At 44.6% G+C, this 20,489-nt stretch overlaps 1 protein-coding gene across 5 annotated transcripts in view; it reads right to left on the bottom strand.

The window, feature by feature from the left end:
* LOC140208191 (NACHT, LRR and PYD domains-containing protein 3-like) overlaps nt 1-20,489 on the bottom strand; it is a 54,572-nt gene that overhangs the window by 19,614 nt on the left and 14,469 nt on the right. For 2 of the 5 annotated variants that reach the window (XR_011888683.1, XM_072276687.1), the window contains exons 1-2: nt 6,854-6,960; nt 148-315 (exon numbers count right to left, since the gene is read on the bottom strand). The gene's annotated coding sequence lies outside the window, so the exon portion shown is untranslated. The other 3 variants (XM_072276688.1, XM_072276690.1, XM_072276689.1) reach the window with 3 other exon arrangements.

The raw sequence follows: 20,489 nt of genomic DNA, 5'->3' as shown, positions 1-20,489 counted from the left end.
CAGCAACTCCAGCAAACGAGGCTGCAGGGACACTAGTTCATCTCAAGCACTTTTAGGCTTCTTCGGTCTCAGTCCAGCTATTTCCTACCTTCTTTGGTACAGAAATGCAATCTCTAAAGAACCAGTGTTTGAGTAAATAAAACTCACCAAACTTTCTCCTCACTGAATCAATGGAAACTCCGAGTCAGATGGGTTCTCTCCAGTTGGTGCTCTCAGTCCTCGGCCCGGTTCATTGGTGCTGTTACCTCATCTTCAGTTGTGGTTTTCTCCCAGTCGTGGGCTTTCCTTCCAATAAATCTTTCAGCCCAGGTCTAACTTTAACCAGAGAGATAATGAAGCATGTTAACAATACAAAGGATAACAAAGCATTAAACTCATTGAAATTTAAATCTTGAACGCATATATAATTATCCGAGTGAAGAAATTTATAACTGTCCCTCACACTTAAAAAAAAACTGACATGGGATACAAAAGAACACACACAAAATCCCGGAGGAACTCATCAGGCCAGGCAACATCTGTACGTCGACTCTGCTCTTTTCCTTAGACGCTGCCTGGCCTGCTGAGTTCCTCCAGCATTTTGTGTGTGTTGCTTGTATTTCCAGCATCTGAAGATCTTCTCTTGTTTGTGATGGGATACAAAGAAGTCATCACTCAGCCATGGTATAAGATGCAAGTAATAATACATAGGAGTAGGATTAGATGATTGGATCATTCTCGTCTGCTCCACAATCGATCATGGAGGATTTTATTTCCCAACACCGTATTCTTGATTCCCTGCTATAATTCTCAACCTATTTAGCAAACCAGAACATGAATATACCCAACGATAGCCTCCACCACCTTCTGTGGTAAAAGATTCCACACATCACCCAACCTTTGACTACAGTAATTTCTCTCATCTCAGTTTTAAAGTGAAGTTTCTTTATTCTGAGGCTGCACTCCCAGATCCCAGACTCTCCGTCTAATCAAGACACAATCTCCATTCTCATGTATCCATGCTTGGTGTAAATAATCACCTCCGCCCTAACTCCTCCCCCCCATTAACCCCCAACCACCATCCCTCTGAACACAGGCCCAGGGCCATCAAATGCTCCTCATGCATAAAGCTCATTATTCCTCACCTTATTCTTGTGAACCTTGTTATCAATAACTGTACTGAACACATTCCAGGATTAGCAGGACAATTGGTACCACTATAACTGACTGGGAAAAGCTCTGGTTTCTCTACTCTTTGACCAACTCTCACAAAATGAGAGCTGCTGCACTGGACCATTTTCAGGAGATTTAAAGTGTTCCAGGGTGAATGTATTAAGGAGAAACTGGAATCACGAGAAACGCTCAGCAGGCAGGGCTGTGGGAAGAGGGACAAAGTTAACGATTCGGTTTCCTAATCTTTCGTTAGAATAGATTCAAACATTATTCAGTTTTTGGTGGACATTCTCGGGTTGTTTTCCTTGGAGCGGCAGGGACTAAGGGGAGATGTGATAGAGGTTTATAAGATCATGAAGGGCACAGATAGGGTAGACAGAATCAGAATCTGGTTTATCATCACCGGCATTTGACGTGAAATTTATTAACTTAGCAGCAGCAGCTCAATGCAATACATAATCTCACAGAGTGAGAGAAAAAAAATAATAAATGAAATAAAACATAATAATAAATAAATAAATCAATTACGTACATTGAATAGATTGTTTAAGAATGTGCAAAGACAGAAATACTATATATTAAAAAAAATGTGAGATAGTGTCCAAAGCTTCAAAGGCCATTTAGGAATTGGATGGCAGAGGGGTAGAAGCTGTTCCTGAGTGTTTGCCTTCAGGCTTCTGCACCTCCTACCTGATGGTAACAGTGAAAAAAGGGCATGCCCTGGCTGCTTGAGGTCTTCAATAATGGACGCCGCCTTTCTGAGACACAGCTCCGTAAATATGTCCTGGGTACTAGTGCCCAAGATGCAGCTGACCAGATTTACAACATTCAGGGATTCTATTTGATAGGTTTCAACCCAGTTTCCCAGTTGCACACAGCACCATTTCACATCAGACTGAACTCATTCCAAGGCAACGTACTAAAAAGCTGCCAATGAAATGAACACTCAATGGATAAAGATAATCTGTGGAAAGATAATATTTCAGGTTTAACACCCTGTGTCAGAATGGCTTTGAACAATTTCTGAGTTGATTTCAGGTCTCCAGCATCTTGAGTGTTTCTTTCATTTCCAGCTGCTCACAGACAGGTGAGAGTGAGTGGGAATTTCCAAACACGGTGAGAATACTGAAGCTGGGGTCAATAACCAACGATGCAAGCACTGAACAGCTCATTCCAGTTACTCACTACCTCTGTGTATTGAGACTACCTCTCAGGTCTCTCCGATCTTTCTGGTCTTTTGTATCTGTGCCCATCGGCTGGGAAACGAATCCAGGTGTATGTGACTGGGCAGCAAAGGTTTACAGACTACGCAAGGAAAAAATAGGCTTGACTGTACCAGTGATGTCCACCTCCATGGCACTCTAAACAATATTTCGAAGAATGCAACAGAAGCCAGCCAGGAAAGTTAACAGCCTCAGAGCTGAGTGGTGTGCACATTAACGCATTGAACCTTCACAGCCATGGCCAACACTTCACACATCCAGGCTGCCGGTCCCACATGCTTCAAATCAACCGCCACCATGCCTGTACCAAAGAACTCTACACATCGAGAACAAAGCGACTACTGCCCGGTGGACCTGACACCAATCAGCATTGAGTGCTTTAAACGGACATCAAAAACCCCTTCCCTCTTTCACTGGGCATTCACCAATATGCTTTCCAACCGAATGGCTCTATGTCAGATGACAAAGCATCCCTCATTCACCTTGGCCTGACACATCTAGAAATCAAAAACTTTTGTGTCAGAATGTTGCTTCTGGATTTCAGTTTGGCATTCAAACTATTGTCCCACTGACCTTGCTGAACAAATTCCTCCTCCTCCGTCTAAACACAGCACTGTGCAACTGGGTGGTGGACTTCCTAACCAACAGACGACAGACAGTCAGGGTTCACATATGGTCCTCCCTTCCCATCATACTCAACTGTGTGACCCTCAGCCTTGTGCTGGGACCACAACTGTACACACTGCTCACACACAATTGCAAATCTAAACTCCCGAGCAAGGCCTACCCGACATCAGGCACACATACACATAACGATGCTGCAAAAATGCCAGTAATATCATTAAGGGCCCCATGCACCTTGGTCATGGATTGTTTGTCACATCCATCGGGGAAGAGGCTACGCAATATCCATGCCAGGATAATCAGCCTCAAAACAATTATTTTACCTCAGCAGTAAGCTTGATCAACACCTGCACTCATTAACCCACCTCTCTACACATCCACTACCACTAGTTTAAAATTTCCTGACCTGAAGGAGTCGAGTAAAGCTAATATCGTTTGGCAGTATTGGAGAGGATCGACGATTATTGACTCTTCATTCAAGAAAGAGTGATCTGCATGAGATAGCCTCTGCTAAAGCAGAAAACGTTGCGCACTGTCTATTCTACAGAGGGAACGGACAGTTCCTTTCAACTGTTTTATTTTCGTCATCGTGAATCCTGAGCGCAAGCAGGTATCGGCTGGGACCAGTAGGAACATCAGCTCCTCAAAGAATGTTTTACTTCAAGAACGCCTCTCCTAGTTGACTGTATAAATCTCTTGGACTTTCAAATTTACCATTCTAAGAACTGTGTTCCAATTTACCTCTTTAAGACTGTGTTCGCATTTACCGCTTTAAGAACTAATACTGAGTTTGGCGGTTTGTTAAATGGCCGCACAGCAGTTTACTTCTGGTTAAGGTTTTCGTTTGTTTATTTTTTTTTATTAATGTCGAGCAGAGTTCAATAAATGTTTGTTTGTTTATAAAACCTGACTGATTTCTATATTTATTGTTGCCGGTCACATGACACAGTCACCATATGTCCAGGCACTCCTGTGCCTAACGCCACCTTATGGACATACAATCATTATTTTTAAGCTATCATACTGTATGTATACTGTTTTTTTTATTATTAATGTGGTCTCTATCGTTTTTCTCTGTCTTGCTTTGGATCCACAGTAACAATTATTTTGTTCTCCTTTACACTTGTGTACTGGAAAGACATTAATCAGTTTTGAATCCTGAACCCTGAACCCTGGGGAAAATACCACGACCAACAACATTATCTATATTCTCTCTTGCTTTTATAAACTTCTACAGTGTCACCCTCATTCTCCTGTGGAATCAGGATATATCTCGGTCAACCTCTCCGTATTACTGGGCCCTCTAGTCCATGCAGCATCCTCAACAATCTCTTCTGTACCCTCTCCAGTTTGATAATCTCTTTCCTACAATAGGGTGAACACAACTGTACTCGGTGTAGTCTCAACAACAATTTATATAACTACAATATAATGTCCATAATCGAGAACTCAATGCCGTGCCTGATGGAGACCAGCATGATTAAACCTTCTTTTCGACCTTCTATACTTGTATGTCCACTTTCAGTGAACTGTATACTTGTACTGCCAGGTTGCTCTGTTCCACAACACCCCGTGCTCTCCCATTCACTATACCAGTCCTACCCTGGTCTGATTGTCCATGTTGCACCATCTCCCATTTCTCAGCCCATCTCCATATCTGACCTAAGGACCTCTTGAAACTGATTGTGACCTGTTGCAATCTGAAGCAGACTCCCGAATATTATGTCATACTTGTTAACCATGCCATGTAAATTCATGTCAAATTAATGGCATGATCAATGAGTTACAGAGGTCTCAATACTGACACACACATTCCACTCGTCACAAGCCCCATTCATTAAATATGTTTTCATCATCAGACTCTGGTCTGACCGTCCTCTGCAATCCCCAGTGAATCCCACATGCCCGAACCTTTCAGATCTGCTGGCATGCAGGATCTTGCTAGAGGCTTCACCTTTACCAAAGTCCACATGGACAACATCACTACCCAACTTCATTTATCCTTATAGTTCTCTTCAAAAATCTCCAGTATACTTGACAGACATGACATCCCACTGAGTGGTGCAGACGGTGATTTCCCCACAACCAGAGTCCAAACGCCCTAACTTCAGCTTCACTACAGACTGAGGAATTCCGATCCCAGCTGTACAGTTACCAACCTGGACTGAAGCTTGTATACTGCAATTTCCATATTCTCCGAGACTCCATCCTAATATCCTAACCCACACACAAACTCCCCTGGTACGCTTTATTTTTTTGTGCAATTACCAATCTGGACTGCAGCCTGTGCATTGCCAGTTCTATATTCTCAGAGACTCCTTCCCAATCTAACTCGCACACAGACACCCCTGGGATGTATTGGTGCCGGCAATTTGCCGCGGTGTTCCTGCCATTTCCGATTCACAAACTAAGGTGAAACTGGAACCCAATGATCCTCTGCCGAGGCCGGGGCTCAGGCAGGTTCACTGTTCAGTAGATTGTGAGAGGATGCAGATACAGAGAGTGGTGAATCTGTGGAATTCTCTGCCACAGGAAACAGTTGAGGCCAGTTCCATTGGCTATATTTAAGAGGGAGTTAGATATGGCCCTTGTGGCGAAAGGGATCAGTGGGTATGGAGGGAAGGCTGGTACAGGGTTCTGAGTTGGATGATCAGCCATGATCGTACTGAATGGCGATGCAAGCACATTTGATCACTACTTTAGTGCTGTGTGGGATCTTACCCAGCACAGTCGGCTGCCATGTTTCCCGCAGTGTAGCAGGAACAAAATGTAAAATTATAAAATAGAAAATGCTGGGAACTAAGTACATCAGGCTACATCTGTGAAAGGAGAAATGGTGAAAGACCCACTTTCAGAAGTGGGACTCTCCAAGATGCTGCAGATCTGCTGAGCGTTTCCAGTGTTTTCTTCTTCTTGCTTTAAATTGCAAACAGCTGTAGTTTTTGTTTTCCCTCTATTTATTGCACAAATATTAACTGATTGCAAATTGTTTGGCACACCCCGAATTGTTCAACAATTTTGTGTAAATGCCACCTTCACCCCCACCAGTTTGTAAGCTCTGAGTACATTCCGACTCTGGTGTAACACATCCCATACAGTCAATGCTCACAGCATCCTTTCCTGCCACTGTCCTTCTCTTGCATTTGCTCCTGAGGCCGCTGTCTCTACGCTGAGAGGCGGTGACCACAGAGATATGAAAATCTGCAACACCCCTAGCAGCTCTGACGGGCTGTTACCCTGGAAACGGAGGAAGTGGCTCACCAAATTTAACCGAAAAAGGAAATAACAAACTCACCACAGATGCCGTGCGTTACATTATGACAAAGATTAACACTGCAGCCATTTTGTAACAGTGAAACTAAAATTATAACGGCTGATTTTACCCTACATCGCGCTGTATTCAGTGACACCTCTTTGAAAACTCAATGTGGTAAAAAAAACACTTCACAATGTAAGAAAAGTTTACAAGAAAGATTGCTGAAATATATTGAGATACATACTGGACAGAGGATGAACAAGTTGATTGATACATATCGTTCAAGTGATGGGATACAGGTTCCCCAGGTGCAACTCAACGGATGAGTTTCGTCCCAGCATCACCACTTGATCCCCTCCTAGGATCAGAGCAACAGGTACTGAGCGCGGCTCATCTCAGGCGGGTCGGTGTAAAAGTCCCAGAACCCGGACCGACCCCGGCAGGTTGCATCCAGGAAGCGCGACGAAGCCGTCAGTTCGGGGAAGTTAACGGGCCTCACTGCCCAATATCAGGCCACGCCCTTCGGGACCGACCTCAGTTCTTACCGATGGGAAATTTTTGGTCTCGTTCCCCACTCGGGACCGGCCTCAATACTCACCAATGGGAGCTTGATTTCTTTGCCCCGCAGACAAGTGAGCCGTCCACAGCTTCCCACCAACGATCCGATTCTACACAGCACGTAAAGAAAACCACCGCCCATCCGGGGGTTGGAGTACTTGCTAAATGATAGCCGCGTCATCAGTGCGTGGGCGGGGCCTAGGAAGCAAAACTCTGCAGATGCTACTGATATGCGTCGAAATAGGAGTGGGAAGCGGGATCACGTGATGTGTGGAGCGACTCCCACCTGAAACGGTGACTCTGCTCCTCGCCCCTCACACGCTGCCCGACCCACCTGCCGCATTTTCCACATTATTCCATATTCACACCAGCTACATTTTTAATATTCCCTCTTCACCTTCCCCGTCCCCATAGCTCCATCCACCGCACCCCCAGGTCTCAGAGTTACGGGTTCAATTTCCATCCCGTTCTGACACACAATTCAGACCCAAACAGGAATCGTGCAGGTTTCATTCAAATCACTTCCATGCTTATAAACACTAATTTATATTCACATTCCACCGGCCTCACAGGACAACAACACTAAAACTTCATGTAAGAAACATCAGGAGGTGGCAATTCAGCCCCTCAAGTAATCAACAAGATGGCGGCTGCTCCCCCATTTCAGCCACATGTTTCTACCTGATCCTTATTTCCTCGATCCCTTCGGTCTTCACACATCTGCTGATCTCTGTTTTATGTGAAGACAATCACTGACTCTTCATCATCCTCCAGGAATCAGGCTGGTGAATCGCTATAACAAATACTCTCCAACCTCTTTGTTAATCCTCTATGGAATTAATTTCCATCTTCTGCAGCCCCGTGTTGCCCCAACCTCTCACCCCCCACCCCCGACACTATTTCCACCTTCCCACCTCCCCCTCACCTGGATCCACCTCTCACTCCCCAGCTCTTGCCCCATCCCCATCCCTCACCTCTTTTCTCTGACTATTTCCCGTCCACTCTCAGTCCAGAGGGAGGGTCTCGGTCCGAAATGTTGACGGTCCATTTCCCTCCACAGATGCTGCCCGACCCACTGAGTTCCTCCGGCAGTTTGTTCTTTGGTCTGTATAACCCATGTTAGTGTGGGGAGCGGGATTTTACACCATATTCCAGATATAATCTCAGTAAAGCCCAAGTAATTATTACGGTAATTAGTTTACTTAAACACGAGGAATTCTGCAAACGCTGTAAATACAAAGCAACACATACAAAATGCGAGAGGAATTTAGCACATCAGGCTAAGAGTATGGAAAAGAGTGAACAGTCGACATTTTGAAAAAAGAGCCTTCTTCATTACTGAGGAGGAAGGGGGAAGATATCTGAATAAAATAGGACGGGGAGGAGAAAGAGACGAGCTAGAAGGTGATAGGTGAAGTCAAGTGATGGGCAGATCAAGAGCTGCAGGAGAATCTGAGACTTCTCAATAGGAGAAAGGGAAATAGGTGACCTAGGGGGAAGTAATAGACTGGTGAGGAGAAATAAAACCATGAAAGTTCAGAGTGGGGAATACAGATGCGTGTGTGTGGGGGGGGGGGTGTTTACGGAAGGAAAATTCAATATTCATACAATCAGGTTGGAGGATACTCAGATGGAATATAAGGTGTTGCTCCTTCACCCGCAGGGTGGTCTCACCTTGGCACAAGAGGAGGCCTTAGATCGAGACATCGGACGAAGAGTCGGAAATCTGGCTCTGACAGAAAAGGAGGGGGGGGCGGAGAGAGAGAGAGAGAGAGAGAGAAGAGGAAAGGGGGCAGAAGTGTCACAGGTAGACCAACTTATACCCAATAACTCTTGCAATAAATTCAATATACCTTTGACCTCCCTCGCTACCTACTGTACCTCAGTCCCTCACCATTTACAATACACTCAGTGTTTCTGTTTCTCCTGCAGAAGTGGGTGATCTCACATTTCCCACATTGGGCTCCAGCTGAGCTGATGTTCCCATTCACATCTCTTGCCTCCGTTACCCCCGAAACATCACAACAAGAGACACAGAACATAGAACAGTACAGCACAGGATCAGACCCTTCGGCCCACAATGCTGTGCTCAACCAATTAAATTGGTGATCAAATGTCCAAATCAAGTCATTGTTTCTGCCTGCACAATGGCCACAATCCTTCTATTTACCTCTCATTCACTTGCCAATCTAAACATCCCTTGCAAGTTCTCAATATATCTGCCTCGACCACCACCCTAGGGACCACATTTGAGCCACACCACTCTCTGTGGAAAAATAAAAACCTGCCTCTCACATCTCCTTTGAAAATACCCCATCCGGCATTAGACATTTCAACACTGGGAGAAAAACATTTTCTCTCTATTCTACCTATGCCTCCAATAATCTTATAAACCTCATTCAAGTATCACCCCTGCCTGCACCAGTCTAGAGAAACAACCCAAGTTTTACACTGGAATGATTTAAATTTCACACGAAATGGACTTGTGTAGAACACTCAATTTAAATTCATTCTCCTACAGCGCAGAGTGTGTCCAACCTCTCATTACAGCTCATGCCTTACAACCAATATCCACCAACCCCACTGGAAACTCTGCTTCATTGCAGAAGGAGGAATATTCAGCTCCATCTGTAGAAGCATAAAGCTGGGCCAAAACCAAAGCCAAAACACTGCCAGTTCCATAATCGCGGATTCCTCATCCCAGGTTTACATCCCAAGCACCAACACTCCCAGAACTCTTTCTAGTCTGTACTATGATGCAGTTACACTCTGTTATTGTTTTCTTTATATCACATCAATTGTCTTTTGTGTTCTATTGATCTGTATGGATGATATGCTAAACGGGATTTTCATTGCACCACGGTACATGAGAATAATATGCAGTTTTCCCATTTGAATTGTGTGGACATAATGGACAGGCTGGCTCAAATTCAAGATAAAACTAGGGCGCAAAGATACTTGACAGTGCTTGTGCAAGTTTCTTACTGATTAATATACAGGTTTAGTTGGTGGGGAAGAAGGCAAATGAGATCTTTGCATTCATTTCAAAAGGACTGTAATATAAAAGAAAGGACGTACTCTTGAGAATTTATAAAATCCTGATGAGGCAACCCTTAGAGTATTCTTAGCAGGTTTGGGCCCCTAACATGAGAAAGAATCTGTAAAAAATGGAGTGGGCTAGACCATAAGACCATAAGACAAAGAAGCAGAAATCGGCCATTCGGCCCGTCGAGTCTTCTCCGCCATTTTATCATGAGCTGATCCATTCTCCCATTTAGTCCCACCCCCTTCCTTCTCACCATAACCTTTGATGCCCTGGCTACTCAGATACCTATCAATCTCTTCCTTAAATACACCCAATGACTTGGCCTCCACTGCTGCCCGTGGCAACAAATTCCATAGATTCACCACCCTCTAACTAAAAAAGTGTCTAAGCATTTCTGTTCTGAATGGGCGCCCTTCAATCCTTAAGTCATGCCCTCCCGTATTAGACGCCCATATCATGGGAAAAAACGTTGCCACATCCACTCTGTCCATGCATTTCAACATTCGAAATGTTTATATGAAGTCTCCCCTCATTCTTCTAAACTCCAAGGAATACAGTCCAAGAGCGGACAAGCGTTCCTTATATGTTAATCCTCTCATTCCCGGAATCATTCTAGTGAATCTTCTCTGTACCCTCTCCAACGTCAGCACATCCTTTCTTAAATAAGGAGACCAAAACTGCCCACAGTACTCCAAGTGAGGTCTCACCAGCGCCTTACAGAGCCTCAACATCACACCCCTGCTCCCATACTCTATTCCTCTAGAAATGAAACAACATTGTATTCGCCTTCTTCACCACCGACTCAGCCTGGAGGTTAACCTTAAGAGTATCCTGTACGAGGACTCCCAAGTCCTGTTGCATCTCAGAACTTTGAATTATTTCCACATTTAAATAATAGTCTGCCCGTTTATTTTTTCTGCCAAAGTGCATAACCATACACTTTCCAACATTGTACTTCATTTGCCACTTCTTTGCCCATTCTTCCAATCTATCCAAGTCTCTCTGCAGACTCTCCGTTTCCTCAGCACTACCGGCCCCTCCACCTATCTTCGTATCATCAGCAAACTTAGCCACAAAGCCATCTATTCCATAATCCAAATCGTTGATGTACAATGTAAAAAGAAGCGGCCCCAACACGGACCCCTATGGAACACCCCTGGTAACCTGCAGCCAACCAGAATAAAATCCCTTTATTCCCACTCTCTGTTTCCTGCCAATCAGCCAACGCTCTATCCATGTATGTAACTTTCCCGTAATTCCATGGGCTCTTACCTTGTTAAGTAGCCTCATGTGTGGCACCTTGTCAAAGGCCTTCTGAAAATCCAAATATACAACATCCACTGTATCTCCCTTGTCTAGGCTACTGGTAACTTCCTCATAAAATTGTAATAGGTTTGTCAGGCAGGATTTTCCTTTAAGGAATCCATGCTGAGTTCTGCCTATCTTGTCATATGCCTCCAGGTACTCTGTAACCTCATCCTTGACAATCGACTCCAACAACTTCCCAACCATCGACGTCAAGCTAACAGGTCTATAATTTCCTTTTTGTTTCCTTGCCCCCTTCTTAAATAGCGAAGTGACATTTGCAACCTTTCAGTCCTCCAGAACCATGCCAGAATCTATCGACTTTTGAAAGATCATCGTTACTGCCTCCGCAATCTCCACAGCTACTTCCTTCAGAACACGCAGGTGTATTCCATCTCGTCTGGAGATTTATCTACCTTTAGCCTATTCAGCTTCCTGAGTAATTGTCTGTCGTAATTGTGACTGCGCACACTTCTCTTCCCTGCCACCCCTGAGTGTCCGGTATACTGCTGATGTCTTCCTCAGTGAAGACTGATGCAAAATACTCGTTCAGTTCCTCCGCCATCTCCTTATCTCCCATTACAATTTCTCCAGCATCATTTTCTGTCGGTCCTATATCTACTCTCACCTCTCTTTTAATCGTTATATAATTGAAAAAGCTTTTAGTATCTTCTTTGATATTATTTGCTAGCTTCCTTTCATAGTTAATCTTTTCCTTCTTAATGACCTTCTTAGTTTCCTTTTGTAAACTTCTAAAAACTTCCCAATCCTCTGTCTTCCCGCTAATTTTCGCTTCCTTGTATGCCCTCTTCTTTGCTTTAACTTTGGCTTTGACTTCTCTTGTCAACCACGGTTGCATCTTTTTTTTCCATTCGAAAATTTCTTCTTTTTTGTAATATACCTGTCTTGCACCTTCCTCACTTCTCGCAGAAATTCCAGCCACTGCGGCTCGGAAGGAGGTTCAGGAAAATGATTCCGGGTCTGATTCAAAAAGAGCGTGTTCCCGTGATATACTATTCTATGTTCTATGGTGTGTTCTATCTTCATCCGACCATACGATATAGCAGCTGAATTTGGCCATTTGGCCCATCGAGCCTGCTCCGCAATTTCATCATGGTGATGCAAATTTCTTCCTGTTCCCAATATTCCATCTTTTCACTATATCCTGTCATACCCTGATCAATCAGGAATCTATCAATCTCTGCCAAAAATATACATAAAGATTTGGTCATGACAGCAGCCTGTGACAAAAAAAAAAACTTCCACAGATTCAACATTCCATGGCAAAATAAATTCCGACTATCCCCGTTCTAACAGGGCGCCTCTCTGTCCTGAGGTTATACCATATGCTCGTAGGCTATTCCTCTAGAGGAACCATCCTCTTTACATCAACTCTATCATGTTTTTTCATCATTCGATAAGTTTCAATAAGGTCACCCTTTATTCTTCTGAATTCTAGTGAATACTGTCTCAGAGCCGTCAAACACGGCTCATATGACCAGCCATTCAATGGTGGAATCATTTTCGCGAACTACCTTTGAACCCTGTACAGATTCAGTACATTGCTTTCGGAGTTAAGAGGCCCAAACCTGCTCACAACACTCCAATTGCGGCCTCATCTCTGCTTTATAAAGTTTCAACTTCACATCCTTTCTTTTATATTCTATTCCTCTTGAGATGAATGCTAACGTTGCATTTGCCTTCCTCACCACAGACTCAACCTGCAAATTAATCATTAGGGAATCCTGCACAAGAACCCCCAAGTACGTTTGCACCTCAGTTTCCTGTGGTATTTAGAAAATAGCTAACTCTTTCATTTCTTCTACCGAAGTGCACGACCATACACTTCTCGACACTGTATTCCACTTTTTTGCCCATTTTCCTAACCTATCCATGTCCCTTTGTAGCCTTTCTAATTTCTCAAAAGCACATGCCCCTCCACCTATGTTCATACTGTCTGTAAGCTTGCAACAAAGCCACGAATTCCATCGCCCAAATCTTTAGCATATGACCTAAAAAGAATCGGTTCCAACACAAACTCCTCTGGAATATCACTAGTCACTGGGAGCAATCCAGGAAAGGTTTCTTTTATTCCCACGCTTTGCCCCATTCCGATGAACCACTGCTTTATCCATGTCAGAATCCATCTTGTAATACCATGGTCTCTTAGGGTGTTAAGCAACCTTATGTGTGGAAGCGTAACAATGACCTTCTGAAAATCCAAATGCACAACATCAACTGTTTCTCCTTTGTCAATCATGCTTGTTATTTCTTCAAAGAACTTCATCAGATTTGTCAGGCAAGATTTTCCCTTGAGGAAATCCAGCCGAATATCTTCCCAACTACTGAGGTCAGACAAACTGGCATATGGGCTCCCTTCTGCCCCATTTCTTTCTTAGAGTGAAGTGACATTTGCAATTTTCCAGTCTTCCAGAACCACTACAGAGGCTAGTGATCCTTGAAAGAACATTATTGATGTCTCATGTTCTATTCAGCCACCACTTTTAGAATTCTGAGGTACACGCCATCTAGTCCAGGTGACGTATCTAATTTCAGTCCTTTCAGTTTCCCAAGAAACCTCTCTTTAGTTATGGTAACATCACACACCTGATGCTCCCTGACGCCTGGAACTTCCAATATGCTGCTAGTATCGTCCTCCCTGAAGACTGGTTAAAAATCCTTATTCAGTTCGTCTGCCATTCCTTGTCCCCATTTACTACATCCCCAGTAACGTTTTGCAGCGTTCTGATATCCAGTCGTGACTCTCTTTTATACTTCATGTATCTGAAGAAACGTTTAGAAACCTTTTTTTAAAATTATTGGTTCGTTTACTTTGGTATTCTGTCTTTTTTTTAACAACTTTTGTTGCATTCTGTTGGTTTTTACAACCTTACCAGCCCTCCAACTTCCCACAAATGGCTGCTCTGCTACCATCCCTGCAAGTGATCATTTCCAATCAATTCTGTCCAATTCCCCTTTTCATGCCTCTGGAATTCCTTGTACACCACTGTAATGCTGGCACTTCTGTAATATCGATGCGTCTGTCTTTAGCATCTCCTTCTTGAGTTTCTATTTGACTCCCACTAGCTGACAGACAGGAGACAGTAAGAGGGACTTTGCAAACACGGATTGAACACTAAACCCCGGGCCCACGTTTACTGCTGCAAACATGGAACAGCCCATTAACTCACAGTCTCTCACTGTGAGGGAAGGAATGGCAACTCATTCTTTTTTTTTACTTCCAAAGGAACTCCAGAACCAAACATCTGAGCACAGAACATAAATACTATCGCATCATCTCACACGCCTGGGAAACTTGAATGACGGGACCCTTATATATATGAGTTAAAATCTGTGTGGTATCCCAGGGCCCGTCCTCACAGGGTCCCAAACCACCCCAAGAGGCTCGCACATCTCTTCCCTGTCTCACACAGGACAGTGTAATCAGAATTCCCCGCAACCCGTGCCTATCTGTCCGAAACGTCTGCTTTATCTGTAGAGGCAGTAAGCTCGGGCGAACCCCAAACACTGGAAGTTCCATATTCCTGGACTCCTCGTCCCAGGATTATGACGAATGGCCCAGCACTCTCAGGAATCTTTTCTGCCGCTAATTTGCTGCAATGTATCAGCTATTCCCAGTTCAAATAAATAAATAAATAAATAACACTCCTACACCAACCCATGACAGAATGTAACCTGAGGAACCGTTGTCTGGACGGGGATCGGGCGGACCCCCGCGCCGTGGTTCGCAAAATGGCTCCTGATACATTTCATAATGTATCCACAGATAAATTGGGCATAGTGTTGATTATTTTGTTGTTGAGTGGGATCTACACCAGGTCGGTTAGGCGCCACGTTTCCCGCAGTGGAACAGAAGCAATATATTTTAATATTCAATGGTAAAAATAGCCTTGGAAACAGAGTACAGAGATTTTTCGTTTTTATTTTATCACAAATATTGACCGATTGCAAGATGTTTCTGAAATTCTAAAAAGATTTGCATAAATACAATCCTAACATTCATTAGTCATCTCTTCAGTCCAGCCCAGGCATAGTATATTCCAGACAGTAAATGCTCACAGCATCCTAGAACCCACACTGGATCCTGAGGCCAATTTCTCTCTGCTGAAGGGCTATGACTACAGAGTGATAAAAATATCCAACACTCCTTGAAGCTCTGGTGGTCCGTTACCCTTGCGACTGAGGAAGAGGCCCACCAGAACTAAACGAAAAAGGAAGTAACTGTCCCAACCTCACATGCTCTGAGTTTCCTTATGACCACCATGAATACTGAACACTCAGCTATTTTGTAGTGGTGAAACTGAAGTTCCACTTGCTGTTTTAACTGTGTTAACCCTGTCGAGGTGTATTCCGTAACTCCATCTCTGCGGAACTTTTAGCAGTGTTGAAGCTGGTGTAAAACAAAACAAATAGTTGAATACGATCAGTTTGCTTCAAATGCCGGTAATCTGTTACTTACAAAAGACAGTGCATTGTGGTGATATTCATGAAGTTTCCGTCTTTGCTTATTTAAGCGATTAAAAATTCTATCAAATTTCTGTATCTTCAAATAACGTAACATAACGGAAAATTACAGTTGACAATATATGCAAGATTCTAACCCTGCTACTGGATTGAATGGTGGAGGAGAAGGTTTGTAGATACAACTGAATGGTGTGTGAGGTTTCGCCCTCAGTTCCAAGACTCCATTCCTAATGAAAACGTCTTCATCCGTCCAAGTTATTGAGACATCAGTGTTTGCTACGTTTCAATGAGTTTCCTCCTCCCATCCCTCCTTTAAGAACGAGCCCCGAGATAGCAAATGCTCCACATACATAAACCTTTTCAATCCAGAAATAATACTTGAGAACTTTGTAAACAACTACTGTGATGAGCATATTTCTATGAATAACAGACGATTTGGTAGCAGTATTATTAATAGAGAAAACCTGTTGTTTCCTTACTGTCTCATTAACTGGACATCACACAATACATTGTGGTGATAACCATTAAGTGTCCTTCTCTGTTCAATTGAGTGTTTAAAAATTCCATCATATTATTGCGTCTGCAAATAACTTATAACTACAATCAACCACTGGAATTGATGTAGGTTTTATTCAGATCCTGCTACTGGACAGATTGATGGCAGGGAAGCTCCCCAGATACAATTGAATGGGTTGAGATTGTGACCTCAGATACAATACTCCCTTCCTGTTAAAAACTTCTTGAACCCATCCACTCCATCCAGACGTCATGATTTCATTGAGGTTCCTGTTCCCAGAGTCACCACCCCACCATTGAGAACAGACCCAGAGACACCAAATTCCCCTCATACTTAAAACCTTTCATTCCAGAATCACTCTTCACATAAGACTGATCATTTTACCCCTAGACTGCAGTAGAGCTTGGTTGATTCCTATTACCCCTAGTTCTGTGTATATGTGTATACTATCATTAATAACCTGTTACATTTATATCCTTGCGGTTAGTGTACTGTATTACTTATTTATTTAATCAAACTTTCTTAGTTCCCAGTAATCACAGACTCCAACGAGTGTTCCATTTCTGCTGGTTGTCTTGTGCCTTAGCAAACCCGCTATTTTTATCCCCCTGATGGGGTATCACCTGTCCATCAAACTTCAAACAGTTCAGGTTCAAAGCAAACGGTCTGTGGCAGATGCCAACATCTGAATTGTGTCTCTTTCTCATTAATATCTCTCTTCTCTCTTATTAGCATTTTGAATGTTTCTCCATTGTCTTTCGTTATCTCTCTCATTAGCATCATCTGTTCTGCAGCAGCGCTTCACACATGACAATTGGAAGCACCCGACCACAGCCTCCAACTAGCCCCTCCGATACAGCCTCCCGAGTGCCTTCGACCTCATCCCGGCTGCCGAAACAAGCAAAGCCGAGGACTCATAGGCCTTCTCCTCCGGAGACTCCGGAACACACAGTAGCAGCGGCAGCGAAGCGGGCATTTCAGAAGTTTCTCCAGATGCTCCTCCGTGCTCTCACGTCTGTCTCCATCAAATCAGAATTGTGTTCGGTACCCTACTTAACAAATACAGATATCATTCACCTGAGAGGCCACGCACGCTGCGTCGAGCCGCCACCTTCTCTCCCCTCCTCAATTATTTAAAGGGAATCTGAGGGGATCCCTCTGATCATCAACACTGTTCATGGTTTTGAATTTAACAGTGTACTGGCTTTTCACATTCGACGTACCGAGCTGCCAAGATGATCGTCACTAATCAAATCTCACTGAGAATACTCAGGTCCTGCTGAATTTATTGCCAAGTGCACAAGTACGGGAAGTTACAGGGACAGAGAAACACTGACTTGCAGTAGCATCACGGGCAAGTACATTCAGATAACGCACAGAAGAAAAATTATACAATTCGCTGCCAGTAGCAATATATAAATATGTTTTACGCCATCCTGCTAACAGAACCAGAACAACAGGGGCTGAGCGGCGGCTCATCTCAGACGGCTCGGTGTGAAGGTCTCACAACTCGGACCGACCCCGGCAGATTCTGTGAAGGAAGCGAGGCGAGGCCGCCAGTTCGGGAAAGTTCATCCTCTCCCCCTTCAGGTTTCACCGATCACCTTGTGTTTCTCTCTCCCTTCCCCCACCCCCACCTTTTATCCTCCTGTCCTGCCGAAAGGTTTCGGCTGGTAACGTCCCAATTCACTCTCACTAGGGAATGAGCAAAGTCGCTTTAACCCTTTTTTCAGCAGGGAAACCAGTAATATCTATACCCTGATATAGGAGACACCATTTACATCTGATGCTATAACAGGATGGTGTTCGGTGCGGTCCCGACTTCCCGGATGAGCGAAAATGGGCTTTCACAATCAGTGTGCTTAACCTGCACAGACAGTTCAGTCTGAGAAGAGGCATAAATTGACATTTTCGGGCACCGAAGGGTGCTAAATAACTCGCACATCACCTGACAACAGATGACGGGCGCGCAAGGTTTCCCAAATGGTCTCATCGTGAGCCCGGGAGCGCGAGGGTAATGAGCTCCGCGAGAGCGCGCGTGTCGGGCAGTGGGCGGGGCGGTGAGCTGAGCTGATGCGCGAGAGCCCCAGGGAGTCTGCACCGGGATTGACAGGGAACGGGGAGCGTGTCTCTCGGTCCGATACCGTGCTGTCCAGCACCCCGAGTTAGTCATAAATCCGACCCCCTAACGCAGCTGGGGCACATAAATAACCCACAAAGCTGGACGTAAGTAATTAATGTTTGTTTTCAGTTCAAATGCATAAATAAAATCCTATCTCCCTTCGCATGCAGTCATTATACCAGTTTACATTAATTAAATTGTCAGAGCTTTTCTGCTCAACCGACCAACACGCATAACTGGACCACACACCCTCGAAACTGCTGCTGCAGATACGGAGATAATTGCTGAACTGATCTAAAAGTTCATTATGCATTCCCCATGTCCATCCCTGTAATACTAAAACCCGCTGTTTGTCAATAATCTCAGCCTTCAACAGAATCAAAGACTTTGCTTCCGCTGGCAATAAACGAGAAGAGTTCAAATAGCTCACAATCGACACAGGAACAATAGATGTATTCGTCTGAAATAAGAAACTCTGAAAACGGAACAGGTGTTTGCTGTACCGCACCCTTGTTTTGAAACAGGAGGCCATTGTTCTAGAGCTGATCTTAATCTTTACTAAAGCTGGGGAAAACTTAAATCATGTAAGCAGGAAACAGTTGGAACACAAAAGGCCCCACAGCCAGAAGGGGCTTAAAAAAAAACAAAAATCTTCTTGATCGCGGATCCAATGCACAGACAACTGGTTGTTTGGAAATAAAGATCGGAAATAAATATCAGAAGCTGAATTATTCCCACCTTAATTACCCAAGAATACTCTGATAGTGTGGATACGGTGTATCGTTTCTTCCAAATAACCCCGCCCACTGCCCCACACGGATCTCTCGTTACCATGGTAACACACACAACACTGGAGGAACTCAGCAGGTCAGGCAGCTCTATGGATGGGTGTAAACAGTCAACGTTACGGACCGAGTCCCTTCATCAGGACTGGAATGGAAAGGGGAAGCGGGCAGTTGATTGACTGATTTGGAAGGTGCGGCTTGTTGTTCTGTGAGACTCGGTGCTCAGGGTCTGCGTGCAGGCAGCTGCCTGTCCCGGCACATTCCTCAGAACAGGGAGCGGCCGTTCCGCTGAAATCAAATCCAAGCCGTTTCGGCAAAACACTGACATTCAAGCTTGAAGAAAGTTTAACCTTTTCTGCTACAGGGAACAGCGATAGAACCAATGACGCGATGTAAAGTACATTAGCTGGGGTCTCGAAGGCCGACTGTACTCTTTTCCATAGACGCTGCCTGGCCTGTAGAGTTCTTCTGGCATTTTGTGTGCGTTGCTCGGATTTCCAGCATTTGCTGATTTTCTCATGTTTGAGAGAGATCGGTGACGGGTCACTGCCCCGTGGGATGTTTCATATATCACTACCGGGGTGAAAGATGCCTTCTGCTCGCACTCAGTTGAAACCAGCCTGGAGAATATTTCTGGTTGACGGAAACGACGTCGTTTCGCTGAATCCATTTGGACAGTAATTGACTTGTTAGCACGAACATGTCAGGACTCCCTTCTCCCACTAAGTTTACTCCCGAAGCGGCCAAAGCCGAGCCTCGCTTTAAACGCTGAATAGTTGTGTAGAATCATAGACAACACTTACCTCTGACGTTGTAACCGGACGGCGTTCAGTGTTGTCCCGGGAAGTCACAGACTGATATCCCGGGTGATCGACAGTGTTCCTGCACCGGTGTTCTCGCCCTGTACGGAGAGTTGAGTCTGAGCTGCTGCTCCCGAGACCACTCGGCTGTGACGTGTCCGTCGCTCATTACAGATGGACAGGGCCGGGTGAGCCGGGGTAGAGCGGGACTGCCGCAGTCCGGGTCACACTGATTCTCACCGGCTCTGGACGGGTTTGACAGCGGGAGGAGGCGGGAGCGGGATCAGTGTAGCAATCCTGAAGAGGAAAACAAACCGGCTGCGTTAACCTTTCTGTCCGGATTTCCGTGTCGATCTCTCTTTTTTTCTTTCATCGCAACCAGTGGGGCGGAGTTTCTCTGTTTAACTCAGCGAGTCCTAGGCTGCGGATTTGATCCAGCCCGGGTTCTGGGAGGGTCTGATCTCCGCCCCGTGTGTAAACGGGACTGCCCGGCGTAGGTAGAGTTTCAGCTCAAACGTCCCTCATCAGTTCAGGTACAGGGAGCTGTCTTTCTGCTGAAACTAAACCAAACAAGTTCGACTCGAAAAATACTGGGAAAGGTTATTGTATTTCCATC

The sequence above is a fragment of the Mobula birostris genome, chromosome 13, assembly GCF_030028105.1.
Source record: "Mobula birostris isolate sMobBir1 chromosome 13, sMobBir1.hap1, whole genome shotgun sequence".
NCBI lineage: Eukaryota > Metazoa > Chordata > Chondrichthyes > Myliobatiformes > Myliobatidae > Mobula > Mobula birostris.
Note: the sequence above shows the minus strand (reverse complement) of the source record. Positions and strands in the feature narration are given on the sequence as shown.